Below are 23,364 nucleotides of genomic sequence, written 5' to 3' on the forward strand. Positions count from 1 at the left end.
GGTCTGACTTCTCTCCCCTCACTCCCACGAAGCAGGGAGCCTGTAGCCAGCAGGTCTCCCTGAAAATAACAAACCTAACATAAAGTCTTTTCAGAGAAACTCAGGAGAGCTCCCCTAGTGTGTGTCCAGTTTCTCTGGGCACAGAATCTAACTGAGGTCTGGAGGAGGGGCATAGAGGGAGGAGCCAGTTCACACCCATTCAAAAGTCTTATAGTGTGCCCATGTTTCCTGAGGATCCCATCTATACCCCATGGTCCTTTTGGAGTCCCCAGCATCCTCTAGGATATATGAGAAATATAAATATTTTTTTTAACCGGTTCATTTTTGTGGATATTTGACTATGCCTAGTATTCACTTGTTCGTTACAGTGCTGCGGATAAAAGGGCGCACACATCTAGAAGAAATAAGAGCGTGTGACACGAAAGAAAATTTGCTAAAATAGTTTACTATTCCCAATCGTAGTTAACGTGAATAGCAAATTATGAAAAAATAAGATTTTACTCACCGGTAAATCTATTTCTCGTAGTCCGTAGTGGATGCTGGGAACTCCGTAAGGACCATGGGGAATAGACGGGCTCCGCAGGAGACTGGGCACTCTAAATGAAAGATTAGGTACTATCTGGTGTGCACTGGCTCCTCCCTCTATGCCCCTCCTCCAGACCTCAGTTAGGATACTGTGCCCGGAAGAGCTGACACAATAAGGAAGGATTTTGAATCCCGGGTAAGACTCATACCAGCCACACCAATCACACCGTATAACTCGTGAAACTATACCCAGTTAACAGTATGAAATATAACTGAGCCTCTCAACAGATGGCTCAACAATAACCCTTTAGTTAGGCAATAACTATAAACAAGTATTGCAGACAATCCGCACTTGGGATGGGCGCCCAGCATCCACTACGGACTACGAGAAATAGATTTACCGGTGAGTAAAATCTTATTTTCTCTGACGTCCTAGTGGATGCTGGGAACTCCGTAAGGACCATGGGGATTATACCAAAGCTCCCAAACGGGCGGGAGAGTGCGGATGACTCTGCAGCACCGAATGAGAGAACTCAAGGTCCTCCTCAGCCAGGGTATCAAATTTGTAGAATTTTGCAAACGTGTTTGCCCCTGATCAAGTAGCTGCTCGGCAAAGTTGTAAAGCCGAGACCCCTCGGGCAGCCGCCCAAGATGAGCCCACCTTCCTTGTGGAATGGGCTTTTACTGATTTAGGATGCGGCAATCCAGCCGCAGAATGCGCCAGCTGAATTGTGCTACAAATCCAGCGAGCAATAGTCTGCTTAGAAGCAGGAGCACCTATTTTGTTGGGTGCATACAGGATAAAAAGCGAGTCGGTTTTCCTGACTCCAGCCGTCCTGGAAATATAAATTTTTAAGGCCCTGACTACGTCCAGTAACTTGGAATCTTCCAAGTCCCTAGTAGCCGCAGGCACTACAATAGGTTGGTTCAAGTGAAAAGCTGATACCACCTTAGGGAGAAACTGGGGACGAGTCCTCAATTCTGCCCTATCCATATGGAAAATCAGATAAGGGCTTTTACATGACAAAGCCGCCAATTCTGACACACGCCTGGCCGAAGCCAAGGCCAATAACATGACCACTTTCCACGTGAGATATTTCAGATCCACAGTTTTAAGTGGCTCAAACCAATGTGATTTCAGGAAACTCAACACCACGTTGAGATCCCACGGTGCCACAGGAGGCACAAAAGGGGGGCTGAATATGTAGCACTCCCTTTACAAAAATCTGAACTTCAGGCAGTGAAGCCAGTTCTTTCTGGAAGAAAATCGACAGAGCCGAAATCTGGACCTTAATGGAACCCAATTTTAGGCCCATAGTCACTCCCGACTGTAGGAAGTGCAGAAAACGACCCAGCTGAAATTCCTCTGTTGGGGCCTTCCTGGCCTCACACCACGCAACATATTTTCGCCAAATACGGTGATAATGGTTTGCGGTTACTTCTTTCCTGGCTTTTATCAGCGTAGAAATGACTTCCTCCGGAATGCCCTTTTGCTTTTTGATCCGGAATTCAACCGTCATGCCGTCCAAAGCAGCCGCGGTAAGTCTTGGAACAGACAGGGCCCCTGCTGTAGCAGATCCTGTCTGAGCGGTAGAGGCCATGGGTCCTCTGATATTATTTCTGTAAGTTCTGGGTACCAAGCTCTTCTTGGCCCATCCGGAACCACGAGTATCGTTCTAACTCCTCGTTTTCTTATTATTCTCAGTACCTTTGGTATGAGAGGCAGAGGAGGGAATACATAAACCGACTGGTACACCCACGGTGTCACTAGAGCGTCCACAGCTATTGCCTGAGGGTCCCTTGACCTGGCGCAATATCTAGTTTTTTGTTTAGGCGGGACGCCATCATGTCCACCTGTGGCCTTTCCCAACGGTTTACCAACAGTTGAAAGACTTCTGGATGAAGTCCCCACTCTCCCGGGTGTCGGTCGTGTCTGCTGAGGAAGTCTGCTTCCCAGTTGTCCACTCCCGGAATGAACACTGCTGACAGTGCTAAGACGTGATTTTCCGCCCATCGGAGAATCCTTGTGGCTTCTGCCATCGCCATCCTGCTTCTTGTGCCGCCCCGTCGGTTTACATGGGCGACTGCCGTGATGTTGTCTGATTGGATCAGTACCGGCTGGTTTTGAAGCAGAGGCCTTGCCAGACTTAGGGCATTGTAAATGGCCCTCAGTTCCAGAATATTTATGTGTTGGGACGACTCCTGACTTGACCAAAGTCCATGGAAATTTCTTCCCTGTGTGACTGCCCCCCAGCCTCGAAGGCTGGCATCCGTGGTTACCAGGACCCAGTCCTGTATGCCGAATCTGCGGCCCTCTTGAAGATGAGCACTCTGCAGCCACCACAGTAGAGATACCCTGGTCCTTGGAGACAGGGTTATCAGCCGATGCATCTGAAGATGTGATCCCGACCACTTGTCCAAGAGGTCCCACTAAAAGGTTCTTGTATGGAACCTGCCGAATGGAATTTTGCTTCGTAAAAAGCTACCATTTTTCCCAGGACTCGTGTGCAGTGATGCACCGATACCTGTTTTTGTTTTCAGGAGGTCTCTGACTAGAGATGACAGCTCCTTGGCTTTCTCCTGCAGGAGAAACACTTTTTTCTGTTCTGTGTCCAGAACCATCCCCAGGAACAGTAGGCGTGTGGTAGGAACCAGCTGTGACTTTGGAATGTATAGAATCCATCCGTGCTGTTGTAGCACTTCCCGAGATAGTGCTACTCCGACCAACAACTGCTCCTTGGACCTCGCCTTTATAAGGAGATCGTCCAAGTACGGGATAATTAAAACTCCCTTTTTTCGAAGGAGTATCATCATTTCTGCCATTACCTTGGTAAAGACCCTCGGTGCCGTGGACAGTCCAAACGGCAGTGTTTGGAATTGGTAATGGCAATCCTGTACCACAAATCTGAGGTACTCCTGGTGAGGATGGTAAATGGGGACATGTAGGTAAGCATCCTTGATGTCCAGGGATACCATGTAATCCCCCTCCTCCAGGCTTGCAATAACCGCCCTGAGCGATTCCATCTTGAACTTGAATTTTTTTATGTATGTGTTCAAGGATTTCAAATTTAAAATGGGTCTCACCGAACCGTCCGGTTTCGGTACCACAAACAGTGTGGAATAGTAACCCCGTCCTTGTTGAAGTAGGGGCACCTTGACTATCACCTGCTGGGAATACAGCTTGTGAATTGCCTCTAGCACAGCCTCCCTGCCTGAGGGAGTTGTCGGCAAGGCAGATTTGAGGAAACGGGGGGGAGGGGGGGGGGAGGAGACGCCTCGAATTCCAGCTTGTACCCCTGAGATACTACTTGAAGGATCCAGGGATCCACCTGTGAGCGAGCCCACTGATCGCTGAAAATTTTTGAGGCGGACCCCCACCGTACCTGGCTACGCCTGTGGAGCCCCCGCGTCATGCGGTGGACTCAGAGGAAGCGGGGGAAGAATTTTGATTCTGGGAACTGGCTGACTGGTGCAGCTTTTTCCCTCTTACCTCGTCTCTGTGTAGAAAGGAAGCGCCTTTGACCCGCTTGCTTTTCTGAAGCCGAAAGGACTGTACCCGATAATACAGTGCTTTTCTTAGGCTGTGAGGAAACCTGAGGTAAAAAAATTTCTTCCCAGCTGTTGCTGTGGATACGCGGTCCCAGAGACCATCCCCAAACAATTCCTCACCCTTATAAGGCTCTATGTGCCTTTTAAAGTCAGCATCACCTGTCCAGTGTCGGGTCTCTCATACCCTCCTGACAGAATGGACATTGCATTAATTCTGGATGCCAGCCGGCAAAATATCCCTCTGTGCATCCCTCATATATAAGACGACGTCTTATGTTCGCAAAATAGTATCCCTGTTTGACAGGGTTACAGACCACGCTGCAGCAGCACTATCTGCAGGTCTCAGTCTAGTACCTGAGTGTGTAAATACAGACTTCAGGATAGCCTCCTGCTATTTATCAGCAGGTACCTTCAAAGTGGCCGTATCCTAAGACGGCAGTGCCACCTTTACAAACGTGTGAGTGCCTTATCCACCCTAGGGGATATCTCCCAGCGTAACTTATCCTCTGGCGGGAAAGGATACGCCATCAGTAACTTTTTAGAAATTACCAGTTTCTTATCGAGGGAACCCACGCTTTTTCACACTTCATTCACTCATTTGATGGGGGAACAAAACACTGCCTGCTTTTTCTCCCCACACATAAAACCCTTTTTTAGTGGTACTTGGGTTAATGTCAGAAATGTGTAACACATTTTTTATTGCCGGGATCATGTAACGGATGTTCCTAGTGGATTGTGTATATGTCTCAACCTCGTCGACACTGGAGTCAGACTCCGTGTCGACATCTGTCGACATCTGTGTCTGCCATCTGAGGGAGCGGGCGTTTTTGAGCCCCTGATGGCCTTTGAGACGCCTGGGCAGGCGCGGGCTGAGAAGCCGGCTGTCCCATAGCTGTTACGTCATCCAGCCTTTTATGTATAATTTATATAATTTAGGGATTAACACTATATTGAGTGAATTTTTCCCAATAGCTGCTTGTATATACAATATTGCGCCTAAATTTAGTGCCCCCCCTCACTTTTTAACCCTTTGAGCCTGAAAACTACAGGGGAGAGCATGGGGAGCTGTCTTCCAGCTACACTGTGAAGAGAAAATGGCGCCAGTGTGCTGAGGGAGATAGCTCCGCCCCTTTTTCACTGACTTTTCTCCCGCTTTTTTATGGATTCTGGCAGGGGTAATTATCACATATATAGCCTCTGGGGCTATATATTGTGATTATTTTGCCAGCCAAGGTGTTTTTATTGCTGCTCAGGGCGCCCCCCCCAGCGCCCTGCACCCTCAGTGACCGGAGTGTGAAGTGTGTATGAGGAGCAATGGCGCACAGCTGCAGTGCTGTGCGCTACCTTGGTGAAGACTGAAGTCTTCTGCCGCCGATTTTCCGGACCATCTTCATGCTTCTGGCTCTGTAAGGGGGACGGCGGCGCGGCTCCGGGAACGAACACCAAAAACGGGTCCTGCAGTCGATCCCTCTGGAGCTAATGGTGTCCAGTAGCCTAAGAAGCCCAAGCTAGCTGCAAGCAGGTAGGTTCGCTTCTTCTCCCCTTAGTCCCTCATTGCAGTGAGCCTGTTGCCAGCAGGTCTCACTGTAAAATAAAAAACCTAACATATACTTTCTTTCTAGGAGCTCAGGAGAGCCCCTAGTGTGCATCCAGCTCGGCCGGGCACAGAAATCTAACTGAGGTCTGGAGGAGGGGCATAGAGGGAGGAGCCAGTGCACACCAGATAGTACCTAATCTTTCTTTTAGAGTGCCCAGTCTCCTGCGGAGCCCGTCTATTCCCCATGGTCCTTACGGAGTTCCCAGCATCCACTAGGACGTCAGAGAAAGTTGATTAAACTGCTAACCCCATACCCCCAAAAAGCAGTGTCGTCGACCATTTGGATCCGTCACCCATAAGTAGTCGACCTTTACATGGTCGCCCATAAGTAGTCGACCTTTACATGGTCGCCCATAAGTAGTCGACCTTTACATGGTCGCCCTAGAGCCCGGATAACCAAACAAATCACGTCCTTTAAAGTAAACATGTTCTTCTAGCTTCAAAACTTTGCTGAACCATTAGCCACGCCCACCTTTCTCATGACAGCAGAGGGGGGAGGGCAGAGCGAGATGTTTTGGCGAAGGCGATGACGTAACCCCCGCTGCTGATTGGCCAGTGATGATCTCATGTTACATCCGGGCTTTTCACCTCCCCCTCCTCAACAGCTTTTGCATTGAGGAAAACAACATTCACTCTGCGTTTCTAGACTCGCACTCTAGTCTGAGTCCGCTCTCACCTCCTATTGGTCGGCGCTGACGTCTATCATCTTGCGCCACGCCAATGAGACGCGAATAGCCGGTGACCGTCTCCTCCTTCCCTTCAAGCAAGGTTGGTTACACCTCCAAAGGCCACAATGTTACCTCAGCGCGTTGTCGCTTTTTTTGCCGGTAGCCCGTGAGCCCCCTCGCCGCCACTGTACGCGCACTGGGCCGCTTGCAGCACAAGGAAGTGGCGAAAGAATAAAATAAAGGCGGAGGGGGCAAAAGAACACATTACAATGACGGAGATAACTGACAGTGGAGCCGTCCAATCATCGGCTTGGCTGTCGGAAACGTCGCTTTTGAGCGACAGCGCCCCTCGCCAATCATTCGCGGTCTGGCTGCAGCGGCCGTCCAATCGCAAGCAAGACGGCGTTATCTCCCCTCCATCCCCCACGCCGCTGCGCTCGGTCGCTAGAAGAGAGGATTCGCGTCGCGCTCGCTGAATGGCCGGTAAAACGCCCTGTCCGTTGTGAGGTCCTGTGTCCCCCAGTCAGCATGCGGCTGTGAATACCGGGGGAGTGGGTAGTGTCTGGGGCGGGCTCCGTTACACAGGGTGACGGTTTTCCTTTCTCACCTTTGCCCGGCCCAAGATGAGCGCGGCGTTCGCTGCACTGAGCGCGGCGTTTGCAGGCGTCCTAGTGTGACCGGCCCGGCCAGCGACACCGTGCGCTTGGTGTGTAGGCAGAGACCGCTTCCCCTTGTGCCGCTCGGTAAGTGTCCCCAGCTCCCCCACTCCTCCTCCCCCCCCTAACACCCAGAGAGGTCACCGGTCAGGCCGGGGCTTCCAGTCACACGCAGCGGCAGCAGCGAGGTCATGACCGCTAAGCCGGTGCCTGTGTGTATAAGTGAGGCCTCTCCATGTCCCTGAGGCCTGCTGCTGCCTGTTCCCTTACACAGCGCCTGGCAACCGTGCTGGCTGCTGCTAAGCACTGGCTTCTCCGCCTGGCCCTTTGCTGCTGCTGGGACTTATGGTTCTACAGCGGCAGGTTACCTGACGCTGTCCAAGGAAAGTGCAGGTGTAGTACGTAAGTGACCTTGATACGTTAAAGGCCCTACTGTAACATATAGGCTAATATCAGGGGAGTGGTGATGTCATGGTTGACGCTTAGCAGTGTCACGTGACGTGCCTGGATAGTGTCCCATAATGGAAGCCATAGCTGTCAGTGAAGGGTGTGTGTGTGTGTTGCTTTATACAAGCATGGTGTTCCAAATTAATATATAAGATGAACCTTGCACTGCAGAGGGATTAGAAGTCACCCTGGAGGCGTGGCTCTGCATTAGGGAAGCCTGACCTTTGCTCTTTAAGTGTTTACACAACTACTGTCCCAAACATACTGTACATATATTCTTATATGTGTACTTTTTACCTTTGCTGTGTGGAAGGGGTATTCCATGTTGAAGGCAATGGGGAAACAACTGCTGCGTCCCCTCTTTAAAGTTTGAATTTGTTTTTAGATGTTTACAGAGATGACCAATGGATGCACAGTGAGCTATGTGTGTGTCTAGTCCAGGGGTGTCTGTTCTTGGCAGGCAGTCGTGAAGGCCCTTGATGGCAATGTATCTTTGCTTATTTTCGGTCACACCCCTTAGAGGTGCACAGGAAAATGAGTGCAGATTCTTTACTATAAATAAATGATAATGTGCACACCTGGATATGGCGCTGAATAAAATTACCCCATAGTGCTACCTATGGGTCTGATTCAGATGCAGTCGCAATGCTGATACAGCATCATTCCCTTTCAGTTTACGGAACTGCGAGGCCTACGTGTTTTATGTGTATGAGATCGCAGTTTGTATGCTGCGACACACCTGAAATGGTTATGACACGCCTGCGTTTTTGCAGACACTTCCTGTTACCTCCCCCAAACTGCTTCTTGCTGTCAATCACTCTGCGACTGAATTCTCACTGCGGGTGTCATCGCAAAGGTACTGAGGTGCGTATGCATTGCGGCTGCGATGCATGCGCACAGTAATCGCTCAGTTGTGACTACATCTGAATCGTGCCCTATATTAACTCTTTCAAGAGCACTTGTTTTGATGCTGGTTGTTTAAAAAAAATAATAATAATGGTTTTAGTTAATACTGTTATGTTATAGAATTAAACAGCTATTTTTATGATCACATGCCAAAGACAAAAAAAACACAAATAAGCACTTTCAGAATATCTGGACTAGGTTGTGGCTAGTTTTATCTGCCTTTTGTTTCTCTTTATTTTGTAACTAAGTATATTGGGATCTCATGTCTGTGGCAGTTTTGAAATGTTGCTGGCATAATTTTTGACAAATGTCTGCATTATTAGTAGTCTGCATTATTAGTATGCTACTGTAAAATAAGGTGTTGATAAAAGGGATAACGGTCCATTAAGCGTTGACCGCTAACACTGTCATGCAGTGGTTATTTTCCTGGAATGCCAACCGCTTGCTCTACCATCTACTGTAAAATAAGCTATAATTTTTAGTGTTTTTTCTAATATATTGAGTGAGATTCAATTCCTATCGCTGGTTCCTGCGTGCGCTGGCAGTTATTCAAATGATTCTACCGGCGGGCGTGAGACATTAAATTCCGCTCGCTACCCTTGGGGGTAGCGAGCTGAAATGCAAGAAAAGTGACCTGTTTGGGCACCCAAACGGTACTTTTTACATCATGCCCATTTGTTTAGTCGGGTATTGCAACTTAAAATGGCTAAACCAGACTGATATGGGCGTGATAATGGCGGACAATTAAATATATGGCCCGCAATCTCCCTTGACTTTAGATGGTAGATTGGGTGCTATTAAAAAGGTTAAAGGCCCTACACACTGGGCGATAATACTCAAAGATAGCGTTCATATCTTTGAGTGTGGAGGCAACAGCGATGAACGATGCGCGGCCCCGCGCTCGTTCATCGCTAGTGCCCCGTCGCCTGTGCATGCAGGCCAATATGGACGGTCTCGTCCATATTTGCCTGCATTTCTATGGAGCCGGGTGATGGGGGTAGTAAAGAAACTTCACTGACCCGAGTCGCCCGTCGGCCGTATACGCCGTCGGGTAGCTCGGCGGCGGATCGCTCAATGTGTAGGGCCCTTTAATCCCCCCCCCCATTGAATCCTTTGTACATAGATCCAAAAAACTATTGCTAGGGTTTTTATTTATTTTTTCTTATTTTTTTTTAAGGAACCTGTCTCCTCTATAAACCTGGCGGTAAACTGCAGGTGTATGTACGTACATCAGTACATGTCTTTTTATTTTTTGTACACTATAACTTTGGGAGTCCCAAAGTTTTTGACTATTGTTGTAATGTATGTGCTTTCAAATGTGAGATTCTTGAGTGTTCTACTCCTACACCCTTGCTACAGTTCCATGTTTGGCTTGTAATTTGAACCAACTCTGTAAAGACTGTGCAATGTGTAATTCATGCCATTATAATCGAATAGTATTTATTAAGGTAAAGATTATACTGTCAGACTAGCGCTAGGTTAATTTGTGGTCAGGTAATTTCTTTTAGGTTGTTTTTTGTAAACTTTAGTTTTGCTAGGAAACAAAAAAAAAAAAAAAAAACTTTCCATGTGTTAGGTTTTGGCATTTGTGATCCCTACATGAACATGTTTGCACTGGTGTACAGATTGTGGAACAGCTGTATAGATTCCCTACATGGAGTACGACATACTCTAAAGAAGTTGCGTCAGTAGAAGGGATGACTGTTTGTGTCTATTGAAATAATGCCTGAAATTCACTTGCTAGCCATAAATCTGCACATGCTGAAGAAGTTGCATTCCTGTGGACATAATTAATGAAACTGTGTTTTTCTGTTCAAACAATGGGGTCGATTTCAGTTCGGCAACTTATGAATAGCGCTGGGAATTAGCTCCTGACGCTATTCAATTCAGCTAAAGTTAAGTCGGCGAAAGCCCGTTCTCGCCGACTTAACAGGTAGTTTGTCGGGAGAACGGGCATTCTCCGACTTAACTACCCACGGTGATGCTGATTCCCGACGGAATCAGCCTCGCGCCGGCAGCCTTTTTGTCGGTTTTCTTCTCTCACCCCCCGGGATGAGAGAAGAATTCCCGACTATTGCGGGTAACTAGCAGCTGAATTGAATAGCGTCGGGAGCTAATTCCCGGTGCTATTCATAAGTTGCCGAATTGAATCGACCCCAATGTGCCGGGTCGATTCAATTCAGCAACAGTTGAATAGCGCCAGGAATTAGCTCCCGATGCTATTCAATTCAGCGAAAGTTAAGTCGGCGATTGCCCGTTCTCGCAGACTTAGCAGGTTGTTTTGTCGGGAGAACGGGCATTCTCCGACTTAACTACCCGCGGCAATGCTGATTCCCGACGGAATCAGCCTCGCGCCGGCAGCGCGGCAGCACTTTTGTCGGTTTTCTTCTCTCACCCTCCGGGGTTGAGAGAAGAATTCCCGACAATTGAGGGTAACTAGTCGCTGTATTGAATCGCGCCGGGAGCTAATTCCCGGCGCTATTCAACTGTTGCTGAATTGAATCGACCCCAACGTCTCCTCGTGCGTCCTAGTTGCATTTTCAGCAAAAAAGACGCCCACCACTAAGAGGTCAATTCAATTTGCTAACAGTTGAATAGTGCCGGGAATTAGCTCCCATCGCTATTCAATTCTGCTCATGTTAAGTCGGCGAATGCCCATTCTCCCATACTTAACAGGTTGATTTATCTGGAGAGCGGGCATTCTCAGACTTAACTGCCTGGCACGATGCTGATTCCCGACAATCCGCTTTGTGCCGGCTACGCGCCAGCACTTTTGTTGGATTTCTGCTCTCACCCTCCCGGGGGTGCAAGAGCAATTCCCGACAATTAAGTGTCATATGGCACTGTATTGATTAGCGCCGGGAGCAAATTCCCGGCGTTATTTAACTGTCAGCAGATTGAATTGTAATAGTCTTGCGTGATCTGGTGTGCCAAGGGGGGTTGTTTGGCATGACTAGCAATGATGTATGAGGACATAGCTGAACAGTTTTTATATGGTCACCACTCCCTTTTTTTCTTATGAGGTTGTGATTTTAAAAGTAGCGTTAAGTGGTCTTCTTTTTATTTTATTTGTTTTTATAGCAAGGTTTTATTAGCGATTGTGGTCGCTGACCTCCCTATATATTTTTTTTAATGGGCATAGCTAAGCATACGGTTTGTTTCTTAGCGCGCACCAAATAACCACTATGGGGAGCATTCAATTCTAATCTGCCACTTACAGTAGTGCCAAGATCACAAGCTTTCCTTTGCATGTCTATGGAGGTCTGAGTGCAAACGTGCGATGTTAGCAGGTGGGAAGTGCCATTATTATGATGTAGGCCAAGTACAATTATTACCACTTTTGTTGTTCTATGAAAGACTAGGGTGAGAATAAGCGTAGGTTAAAGACCTCAGATAATGTGAGGATTTCTTCTCTAAGAGGGAAGAAATCATTGGGGTCGATTCTATTCGGCAACTTAAGAATAGCGCTGGGAATTAGCTCCCAACGCTATTCAATTCAGCTCCAGTTAAGTCGGCGATGTCCCGTTCTCGCCGACTTAACAGGTAGTTTTGTCGGGAGAACGGGCATTCTCCGACTTAACTACCTGCGGCGATGCTGATTCCCGATAGAATCAGCCTCGCGCCGGCCGCGAGGCAGCACTTTTGTCGGGTTTCTTCTCTCATCCCCCGGGGATGAGAGAAGAATTCCCGACAATTGCGGGTCACTAGCAGCTGAATTGAATAGCGTCGGGAGCTAATTCCCGGCGCTATTCTTAAGTTGCCGAATAGAATCGACCCCATTGTTTTTATCATGGCTTTAACTAATGGGCGCCTGACGGAGGAATTGAATTGTTATTGGGTGCCCATTAGTTATCACGCTTGCTATGCCCAAAAGCACAGGGTTTAGCTATGTAAGGTGGCTGAACCAGTTTAAAGTCCTGGTTAGAAGACAGATACCACAAACCTTTGCCGATTTGGGCACCTGTGCCAAATTGGAACAACAATTGTTCTGTTGGGCTCCCTTTAGTTAAAACTGTGCTAAAAACATATGACCCCCCCCCCCCCCCCAAAAAAAAATAATAATAATAATAATAAAAAAAAAAAAAAAAAAAATATGAAGCATCCTGTTAATAACGGTGAATATATTTGTTTTTGTAATTCAGTCAGTCATGGACCATGAAGCCTACGGTTGTTATAGTGCCATGGGAATATAAACCACAAAGGAAGTAGCATTATTTATTTATTTTTTATTAGAAAATTACTTCTACTCAGTTCACAGCAATCCCAGTTCTCCAGCTTTTCCAAAAGCTCTGCGGAAGAATGAGTCAGAGGACTCCAATATGTGCATCAAACATGGCAGGGGAAAAGTTTGACAATCCCGGATATAGTCTGTATAGGTGGTACTTGAGTTCAAGTAATGGGTCTGGTTTGTAATACCGGCGGCCGTGATCCCAACAGGAGATCGTCAGATGGAACCTTGGCAATGAATGCGCTGGCCATGCTTCGGTCCCAGTGGCGAGCTTTATTTATTTCGGATTTAGGGGCTCTTCCTTGTAAACAGCCACATCTGATCTTTCATGACGACAGAGCGGAACTTCGTACACAACCATCTTTCCTTCCAAAGGTGGTATCTGCGTTTCATATAAATCAACTGATTGTTGTACCAGCCTTTCGGGTTACATCCGGAAGTTCATCTACTCTGTACGTAGTAAGAGTAAGCTCTAGTGTCCCTAGTGGGATGAAAGAGAAAATAGGATATTGGTAGCTACCAGCAAATCTGTTTCTCTGATTCCACAGGAGACACTGGATGCCCACCTTAGCTCTGGTTGCCTGCTTTTGTGTCTAGTTTTTGGGTTTGACCTTTTAGTTATGTTTTGTGTGTGTGTTTTCTATCTTTCGTATCTCCTCTGTTTCATCTCCTTTTGGCCTACATTTTCCAAACTGGGGAATGGTGGGTAGTAGAGGGGGAGGAGCCTTACACATTATTAACTTAGATGTGCCAGTTCCCTCTAGCTAACCCCTCAATACCCAGCGTAAGCTCCAGTGTTCCCTGTGGAATCAGAGAAACGGATTTACCGGTAGGTACTAAAATCCCATTCAATTTTTTTTTTCATGCTCTACATCATTGGTGGGCAACCTGCGGCCCTCCACCTGCTGTTGAACTTCACATCCCAGCATGCCCTGCAACAGTTTTAGCATGGCCAAATAGCAAAACTGTAGAAAGGCATGCTGGTATGTGTAGTTCAAGAACAGCTGGAGGGCCAATGGTTCCCCACCCCTGCTCTACAGTGACTGATTTATCCACCTAAAATGGTTGAACCAGACTAAAGTAATGGGTGTGATCAAAGTGTTGTTTGGGCGTCCAAACACCTAACTTTTCTCATACGTCATAGAGGATGCTGGGGATGCTTAAGAACCATGGGGTATAGACGGGATCCGCAGGAGACATGGGCACTTTAAGACTTTAAAAGGGGTGTGAACTGGCTCCTCCCTCTATGCCCCTCCTCCATACTCTCCCCTCCTCCAGACTCCTCCCTCTATGCCCCTCCTCCAGACTCCAGTTAGATTCTGTGCCAAGTGAGACTGGATGCACACTGAGGATCTCTCCAGAGTTTCTCAGAAAAAGACTTTGTTAGGTTTATTATTTTCAGGGAGACCTGCTGGCAACAGGCTCCCTGCATCGTGGGACTGAGGGGAGAGAAGCAGACCTACTTCTGTGAGTTTCAAGGCTCTGCTTCTTAGGCTACTGGACACCATTAGCTCCAGAGGGTCTGATCGCTAGGTACGCCTAGATGCTTGTTCCCGGAGCCGCGCCGTCACCCCCAGAGCCAGAAGACGGGTGAGTAGAAGAAGATCAGAAGACTTCAGTGACAGCTTTGAGGTACCACACAGCGGGCGCGCTGCGTGCCATGCTCCCACGCACACAGCGGCACTACAGGGCACAGGGGGTCGCCCTGGGCAGCATGAAACCTCAATAAATAGACTGGCAAAAGGGCATTAAAACTGGACCCCCGCCAGTATAAAGATTTGAAAAATAGCGGTGCTGAAGCGCGCCATAAAGGGGGTGTGGCTTAGCCCTCACAGCTCTAATCAGCGCCATTTTCTCTTCACAGAGCTGCAGAGATGCTAGTCCTGACCTCCTACACTGCTGTACAAGTAACAGGGTGCAAAACGGGGGGGGGGGCACAGTATTTTGTCTGAGGCATTACTTTAATCGTTTCAGTACCGGGATAGGCACTGGGTTGTGAGCTGGCAAAACTCCCTGTGTTTCTCTAACAGGCTTTACTGTGGGTCTGTCCCCTATAGCCCCAGTGTGGTTGTGGGTGTCGGTACTCGTGTGTCGACATGGCTGAGTGCTCTTCCCAGGAGGAGGCTTGAGTGGGGACAGAAAAGACTGTGGGAATGACCGTGTCGGCACCGCCGGCGGCTGATTGGGTAAACATATTGAGTGTTTTGAATGCAAATGTGGCTCGGTTGAATAAGAGATTAAATAAATCTTAGTCTCAGAACCAGACATGGAGAAAATCCATGGAGGATGCATTGTCGCTGGTTCAGATCCTCTTGGGGTCACAGAAGCGTCCATTTACCCAGATAGCGGATACAGGTTCCGACACGGACTCTGATTCCAGTGTCGACTATAGTGATGCCAGATTGAATCCTAAACTGGCTAAGAGCATTCAGTACATGATTGTGGCGATAAAAGACGTATTACATATCACGGAAGACCCTGCTGTTCCTGATACTAGGGTCTGCATGTTTAAGGGAAAGAAACCGGAGGTGACGTTTCCTCCCTCATGAACTGAACGCTCTTTTTGAAAAAGCTTGGGAAAATCGTGACAAGAAGTTATAGGTTCCCAAGAGAATTCCGGTGGCATATCCGTTCCCCTCTGGGGACAGGGAAAAGTGGGAGTCAACCCCCACGGTGGACAAAGGTCTATCGCGTCTGTCCAAAAAGGTGGCGCTTCCGTCTCCTGACACGGCAGCCCTAAAGGATCCTGCGGATCGTAAGCAGGAAAATACACTAAAATCCATTTATGTCACTACAGGTACGCTACTCAGGCCTGCCATTGAATCGGCATGGGTGAGTAGCGCTATTGAAAAGTGGGCAGATAACTTGTCATCTGAGATGGATACCCTGGACAGGGATGGCGTGCTTTTGACACTGTCATATCAGGGACGCTGCAGCCTATCTAAAGGAAGCTGCGAGGGATATTGGCCTTTTGGGATCAAGGGCCAATGCCATGGCAGTCTTAGCTAGAAGAGCATTGTGGATTCATCAGTGGAATGCTGATGCTGACTCTCTAAGAAGACTATGGAGTCTCTCCCGTTTAACGGTAGTGTCTTGTTTGGTGACGGCCTCACTGACCTGGTATCTACGGCTACCGCGGGTAAGTCATCGTTCCTGCACAACAAAAGAAAACATCCCACTATCAGATGCAGTCCTTTCGGACCAATAAATACAAAAAAGGACTAGGGTCTTCCTTCCTTGCTACAAGAGGAAAGGGGAAAAAGGTCACAGGCTGTGGCAAGTTCCCAAGAGCAGAAGTCCTCCCCGACTTCTACCAAATCCACCTCATGACGCTGGGGCTCCTCTGCAGGAGTCCGCACATCTCCAACTCTTCAGTCACGTCTGGGTTCGCTCGTCCCTGGATCCTTGGGTATAAGAAATAGTAGCCCAAGGAGTACAAATTGGAGTTTCAAGATGTGCCCCCTCACCGGTTTTTCAAATCTGCCTTGCCAGCTTCTCTTCCAGAAAGGGAGGTAGTATGCGCTGCAATACTAAAGCTGTGTCGAAATCAAGTCATTGTCACGGTACCCCCATCACAACAGGGGGAAGGCTTTTATTCGAGCCTGTTCGTGGTCCCGAAGCCGGATGGCTCAGTCAGACCGATTCTGTACCTAAAATCCCTCAATTTCTATCTAAAAAAATTCAAGTTCAAGATGGAATCTCTCCGAGCAGTGATCTCCAGTCTGGAGGAGGGGGATTTTATGGTGTCGGTCGACATAAAGGATGCCTACTCCTCCCAGACCTGGACTAAAGCATCCGCCAACTCCTGGACAGTCTGTGGTGCAACGTGGCATTGGTGGATGGAGCGAGACATGATGTCCCAGATGTGCTCAATTGGATTCAGGTCTGGGGAACAGGCGGGCCAGTCCATAGCATCAATGCTTTCGTCTTGCAGGAACTGCTGACACACTCCAGCCACATGAGGTCTAGCATTGTCTTGCATTAGGAGGAACCCAGGGCCAACCGCACCAGCATATGGTCTCATAAGGGGTCTGAGGATCTTATTTCGGTACCTAATGGCAGTCAGGCTACCTCTGGCGAGCACATGGAGGGCTGTGCGGTCCCCCAAAGAAATGCCACACCACACCATTACTGACCTACTGCCAAACCGGTCATGCTAGAGGATGTTGCAGGCAGCAGAACGTTCTCCTTGGCGTCTCCAGACTCTGTCACGTGCTCAGTGAGAACCTGCTTTCATTTGTGAAGAGCACAGGGCGCCAGTGGCGAATTTGCCAATCTTGGTGTTCTCTGTCAAATGCCAAACGTCCTGCATGGTGTTGGGCTGTAAGCACAACCCCCACCTGTGGACGTCGGGCCCTCATACCACCCTCATGGAGTCTGTTTCTGATCGTTTGAGTAGGCACATGCACATTTGTGGCTTGCTGGAGGTCATTTTGCACTGCTCTGGCAGTGCTCCTCCTGTTCCTCCTTGCACAAAGGCGGAGGTAGCGGTCCTGGTGATGTGTTGTTCCCATCCTACGGCCTCCTCCACGTCTCCTGATGTACTGGCCTGTCTCCTGGTAGCGCCTCCATGCTATGGACACTACGCTGACAGACACAGCAAACCTTCTTGCCACAGCTCACATTGATGTGCCATCCTGGATGAGCTGCACTACCTGAGCCACTTGTGTGGGTTGTAGACTCCGTCTCATGCTACCACTAGAGTGAAAGCACCGCCAGCTTTCAAAAGTGACCAAAACATCAGCCAGAAAGCATAGGAGCTGAGAAGTGGTCTGTGGTCACCACCTGCAGAACAACTCCTTTATTGGGGGTGTCTTGCTAATTGCCTATAATTTCCACCTGTTGTCTATTCCATTTGCACAACAGCATGTGAAATTGATTGTCAATCAGTGTTGCTTCCTAAGTGGACAGTTTGATTTCACAGAAGTGTGATTGACTTGGAGTTACATTGTGTTGTTTAAGTGTTCCCTTTTATTTTTTTGAGCAGTGTATATAGGTACCAACTATTAGAACTTAGGTGTATAGATAAATGATTGCTGTATTCCATAGAATATGCCTCTGCACTATTCGTTCTGTAAGAACCCCATTAGTTTTAACCTGATGTTGCAAGGATAGTATTTCTAATTTTTATACGAGTGTTTTTAAATGTTTGTACTATTTTCAGATCTCACTTTCAGTGTATTAGTGGTGACGGGTGTTTGGTGATGTCATTCCGTAGCGTCACTGTGCCGTCAGTTTAAGGTGCCCCGGACGGGCGTGCGGTCCTGCTCTGGCAAGCCTGTTAAAAATGGAGGGGTTCTATAAAAGGTATGTACTGTTTATTTCTGTGTTAATCTGAAGACAATTTAAATACTGAAACGTTATTGAACCCACTGCTGAGTCGCGTGTTTTGTCAAGCCTGGAGTGCCGCACCTAGGAGGAAGAGATAGATATATCTATATCAAACTTTTTTCTTTTTTTTGTGGGGGACGCAGGTAAATAATGCTTGGCTGACGAAGCTATTCAATTGTTATTCAAAAGGCAGATTTTTTTTGCACATTTCTGCTCACCACCTCTGGAGGGCCTGAGCAGAAATGATCGGGCAAACTGTTAAACTACTGTCAGCGCCCATTATTTTTCAATTAATGTTAAGAATTTAAATGAGCTGAGTAAATAACCTGTGGGTTGTGTTGCAGTGTTTTATTCCAGGTAAAACACAAAGTGCAGCTGATTGAATCTGCTACAAAATGTTTTAGCTGTGACTGTAGCAGTCGTTAGAATTGCCTAAAGTGATATCTGCTGTGTTTTTCTTGAATACATAGTTCAGCTCCGTGTTTGTGGATATTTATATGTTTATAAATCCTCTATATGCTGTTAAAACTAGAGTGCTTGTGTAAAAAAATGTTGGCCGACGCAAACTATTTGTAGGTTCCTATGGATAGATTCTCTGGAGCGATTCATGTCATTCATGGGAATTTAGCTCCTGAGATTTCATTTCAATTACGTCCAGTGACTAGCTCCGAAGCTGCATTTCTACTTGCAGCCTCCTGAGGTGTGAGCAGAAATCCGAGCTAAGTAGGGCTTCAGGGCTGGTCGGGAGTGCCAGGCGTGCGGTAATTGTATCGAGCTTGGCACTGGAGAAGCTATTCATCGCAACTAATCCTGTGTATTTTTAACGTGAAATAGTGTCTGTCAGGAATTTATTGAATAGCTCCCGGGCACTTAGTATGGCAGCTTAATTTCAGCGCAAGAATTTAATCGCCTCCTCTAACTGCAGTATATGCAAATTAAAGCCAATGAGGTAGGAACCATTTATTAGTACACCTGTACTCCTATTGTTTTCCAGATACAGTATATGTATAGGGGCATACTACCATGCTCTATTGCAAGTGTTGTGGACTTTAAATATTTAAACTCTTATTTCCAGTAAATGACAACTTGTTGATATATCATGGGGGCAGTTCAATTGTTTCTGCACGCCCAATCTGTCGTCTAAAGTGACGGGAGGGTGGGGGAGCTATTCAAGTGTTGAGGTTTTTTTTTTATTGCGCATGTCATGCCCAGACAGACCGGGTTTAGCTGCACATTGTAGCTAAACTAGTCTAAAGTAATGGGTACAACTTGAAAAGTGCTGCAGAACAATTGAATAGCTGTCTGTCACCCAAACAACAATTGAATGATCTTGAATATCGGTAGCAATAAAAGCTCCAATATGTCACCTCACTCCACTCTGATTCCTCCCATATACCTGGTCACTCATTCTGTAACCTGCCTATGAAGGAGTGATACCAATGGCGCAGACAACCCTGCATTCAGCTGCAGCTATTCAGTTGAAATAATTATCTTGTAAATTCAAACAAAAAGTACTTTAATCTTGTGCACCTATTTAATGTAAGGTAAGCATTTATCTGATTTTCTTCCCCCTATTTATATAGGAGCTTTTTTTCCACCAGTTTTGACACACACCTACTCTACTTTCAGTGGGATCGATTCTATTCGGCAACTTAAGAATAGCGCCGGGAATTAGCTCCCGACGCTATTCAATTCAGCTGCTAGTGACCCGCAATTGTCGGGAATTCTTCTCTCATCCCCGGGGGATGAGAGAAGAAACCCGACAAAAGTGCTGCCTCGCGGCCGGCGCGAGGCTGATTCTGTCGGGAATCAGCATCGCCGCGGGTAGTTAAGTCGGAGAATGCCCGTTCTCCCGACAAAACTACCTGTTAAGTCGGCGAGAACGGGACATCGCCGACTTAACTGGAGCTGAATTGAATAGCGTCGGGAGCTAATTCCCGGCGCTATTCTTAAGTTGCCGAATAGAATCGACCCCAGTGTTCCTTAAATGTTTTGATGCTGAAATTGAATTCATTCTTGTGGTCATTCACCTTCACACCCTGGCATACTGCTTTGTAATAAGTTGCCTTGACTGCACTCGGTTACAGATTACGCAAGAAAAGCAGGCTAGTCCCCCTACAACTTTCTTGCATGCTATTGGCTGCAAAATGATAAAATGTGAAGGAGATGAAGAATGATGGGTGCTGATCATTAGCTTTTCATAAAAATCTACTGACCTCTGAGACAATATTGCATTATGGTTCATCGCACAAAAAGGTTGTGTCCCCTGTGTATTACAGGTTTACTTTTATTGTCTACGTTGAAGCTCACTTATTAGGACCTTTACCCAGTGACTTTTGTGTTTTACGTATGCTTGATACGTTTTGGGCGTGCTTGCATGCATTTGCTTGTTTGACCTGCATTCAAGGACATGGAGCTTTTAATCGTTTTTTCCATAGCTGTGTGTGCATGTTGACACAACATTGAATGGAATAGAAGTTCTGTATATTGAGCAATAAAGCCCTATTCCCCATATACCTCTGCCCACCCCATAACTAAAATAAATATTAAAACAAGAGGACAATAGGCATAGATTTCAAATGTTGGTGGGTATGGTCCATAACTTGCTTAATAACGTAAGATGTGTGACCATTGTATCTGTAAATGTCAATAAAGAGGCCAACTGCACCTTCTTACATACAGTGGTAATACTGTAGAAGTGAATTGAGGAGGCCTGACCAGTGCCTGCTTCTAACGCTCCCATGTAACCTGTCTCACTAATATAAAACAAAACAAAGAGGGGTACTGTGGTAATAAAACAAATAGACCATATCTTTTCTCTATACAATCTAACTTCATAAGGTCTGTCCCATCCTCTGAATGCAGCTGTAACTGCTAGGTCTGGCCTGGCCAACCTGTGGCGCTCTCAAACTCTCCCAGAATGTCCTGCCACAGTTTGGCTATTAGGGAATGCTGTAACTTTGGCAGTGCATACAGGTTGGCCAGGCCCGTGCTAGGTAGACAGAATAAACCTAGGAATATAGGAAGGGTGGCCGGCACACAGAATCTGGTAGGTGTGTGGGTTGTGTTTGTTTTTTGCACCGAGAGGGGCGTTATTGGAACAGGAGGACGGGACTGAGCAATGGGCAAACTGAGGTTACCTGGCGTATTACTAGTAATCCATAAACAATAAAGCATCTATTAGCTTAATGAACAGTAATACATATCCACATATACTCTGCAAAATGATCACACAAATGTATTTACAATCTGTGATGTGACCAAGGTCATGGATAAGAAAAGAAGCTTTGATATAGAATGTCCGTGCATGTACTGGGTAAATGAGGAATGACCAAAATGTTTGGAGGCTTCCAGAGGTTCTGTAATGCTGTAGACTAACAGATTTGGTGCATTCATTCCCTTTGTGGTGCTATGTAATGCTCTCACCCCATGTTTCAGCTTTATTTCCTGAAGAGCAGATGCCATTTGCTGAGCAGGTATATGTTGGCTTATTGGTTTGCCTAACATGATCATGATAGCTATATGCTTGAGGCCCTTTGTCACTCGAAATGAACCTACAGGCTTGGCTATTCTTGAAATAAGACATTGTTTACTACCACAATTAACTGGGCATCATTATAGTGACTTGCTGTATCCTTCCTGCACAATCCGAGACATTAGTAGACTCTTCAATGCAAATTCACTTGTTTTGTAATCGCCCATCATTCAGTATCTGGAACCAGGTTTTATGTAAGGACACAATCTGCAATTCAGACCAATCTGCCGGCCATTGATGTGAAGTGGTACGATGACACACTGTACCTTGCCATGTTGCATTTAGCAACATGTAATCACACACTATATCATATTGAGCCAGCACGACCAATCAGAAGATATCTTAATGACCCACATGATATATACTGAACGATCTGCTCGATTTGTCAATTCAGTTAGACAAATCGTGCTAGTGTGTGTCCGGCATTTGCTTTTTATGCAACCTAATTTGCTCCTAATTGAATTGCCCTGATTCATTTTTTTTTTTTTTAAATGTGATCATAATGCGTGTGTCTGTTTGTAAACTGCCTCAAGTCCTACTGTAATGTGTAGATGTGTGTGTATATTTCTGCTGCGGGGTACACTGGGCTCCACAGGAAATGACATTGGGGTGTAGAGTAGGATCTTGATCCGAGGCACCAACAGGCTCAAAGCTTTGACTGTTCCCAGAATGCACGGCGCCGCCTCCTCTATAACCCCGCCTCTGTGCACAGGAGCTCAGTTTTGTAGTTGGTGCCATGCAGTAAGGAGGCATACAACAGGGGGGCTGCTCCAGCAGCCCTGAGGAGAAGCTTTTAAAAGAAAAATGAAGACTTCAAGGGCTGCAGCAGAGGCACTGTCTGTGTTAGATGTCAGTCAGACATCTCCTGCTGCAGCTCCATCACCTCCCCCAGCGGCGCTGTATACTCCCGCAACCTGGTTGCCGAGTACTTACAGCGGAGGCTCCGGTTTTCTTCCTGTTAGTCACACACACGACCGCTGTTCTCCTGGATCTCGTGGCTGCACTCAGGTAGGAGGTAAGTGGGTCCTCATGGCGGGACCCGCTGTAAATCGCGATCCCACGCGGCCGGTGTGGACACTTTGGTAGTACAGGGACCACCAGGGCAAGGGCACAGGTCGGTTTTCTCTCATAAACCGTTTATGCAAGCCCACAGTACCCGGTGGTGAAGTCCAGCAGGGAAATAAGGCTTTGACCTGTAGCCCCTCCCCCAGCCCCAGGGCACCCTTTAGAGTAAATGTTCCCACCCTGGAGCTGCATATTTCTCTAACGTCCTAGTGGATGCTGGGGACTCCGTAAGGACCATGGGGAATAGAGGTGCTCCGCAGGAGACAGGGCACTTTAAGAAAGAAATTGGATACTGGTGTGCTCTGGCTCCTCCCTCTATGTCCCTCCTCCAGACCTCAGTTTGAATCTGTGCCCGGACGAGCTGGGTGCTACTTAGTGAGCTCTCCTGAGCTTGCTAAAAAAGTATTTTGTTAGGTTTTTTTTATTTTCAGAGAGATCTGCTGAGTACAGACTCTCTGCTACGTGGGACTGAGGGGAGAAAAGCAGCCCTACTCACTGAAGATAGTTCCTGCTTCTTAAGCTACTGGACACCATTAGCTCCAGAGGGATCGTACACAGGATCGCATCCTTGGTCGTCCGATCCCGTAGCCGCGCCGCCGTCCCCCTCGCAGAGCCAGAAGACAGAAGCCGGTGTCAGAAGCAAGAAGACTTCGAAATCGGCGGCAGAAGACTCCAGTCTTCATGAGGTAGCGCACAGCACTGCAGCTGGGCGCCATTGCTCCCACACTAAACCCACACACTCCGGTCACTGTAGGGCGCAGGGGGGGCGCCCTGGGCAGCAATTAGGAACCTCTTGGCAAAAAGTGAACATATATACAGTTGGGCACTGTATATATGCATGAGCCCCCGCCATTATT

At 47.3% G+C, this 23,364-nt stretch overlaps 1 protein-coding gene across 6 annotated transcripts in view; it reads left to right on the top strand.

The window, feature by feature from the left end:
- Positions 1 to 23,364, top strand: part of PPM1B (protein phosphatase, Mg2+/Mn2+ dependent 1B) — a 243,948-nt gene that overhangs the window by 90,140 nt on the left and 130,444 nt on the right. Inside the window, exon 1 of one of the 6 annotated variants that reach the window (XM_063918359.1) lies at positions 6,352 to 6,439. The exons of 1 other annotated variant lie outside the window; for it this stretch is intronic. The gene's annotated coding sequence lies outside the window, so the exon portion shown is untranslated. Of the gene's footprint in view, positions 1 to 6,351; positions 6,440 to 6,728; positions 6,823 to 6,877; positions 7,083 to 7,159; positions 7,398 to 23,364 lie in introns of those variants that run through there. 4 more of the 6 variants (XM_063918357.1, XM_063918363.1, XM_063918358.1 and 1 more) reach the window with 4 other exon arrangements.

This window comes from Pseudophryne corroboree, chromosome 4 (genome assembly GCF_028390025.1).
Source record: "Pseudophryne corroboree isolate aPseCor3 chromosome 4, aPseCor3.hap2, whole genome shotgun sequence".
NCBI lineage: Eukaryota > Metazoa > Chordata > Amphibia > Anura > Myobatrachidae > Pseudophryne > Pseudophryne corroboree.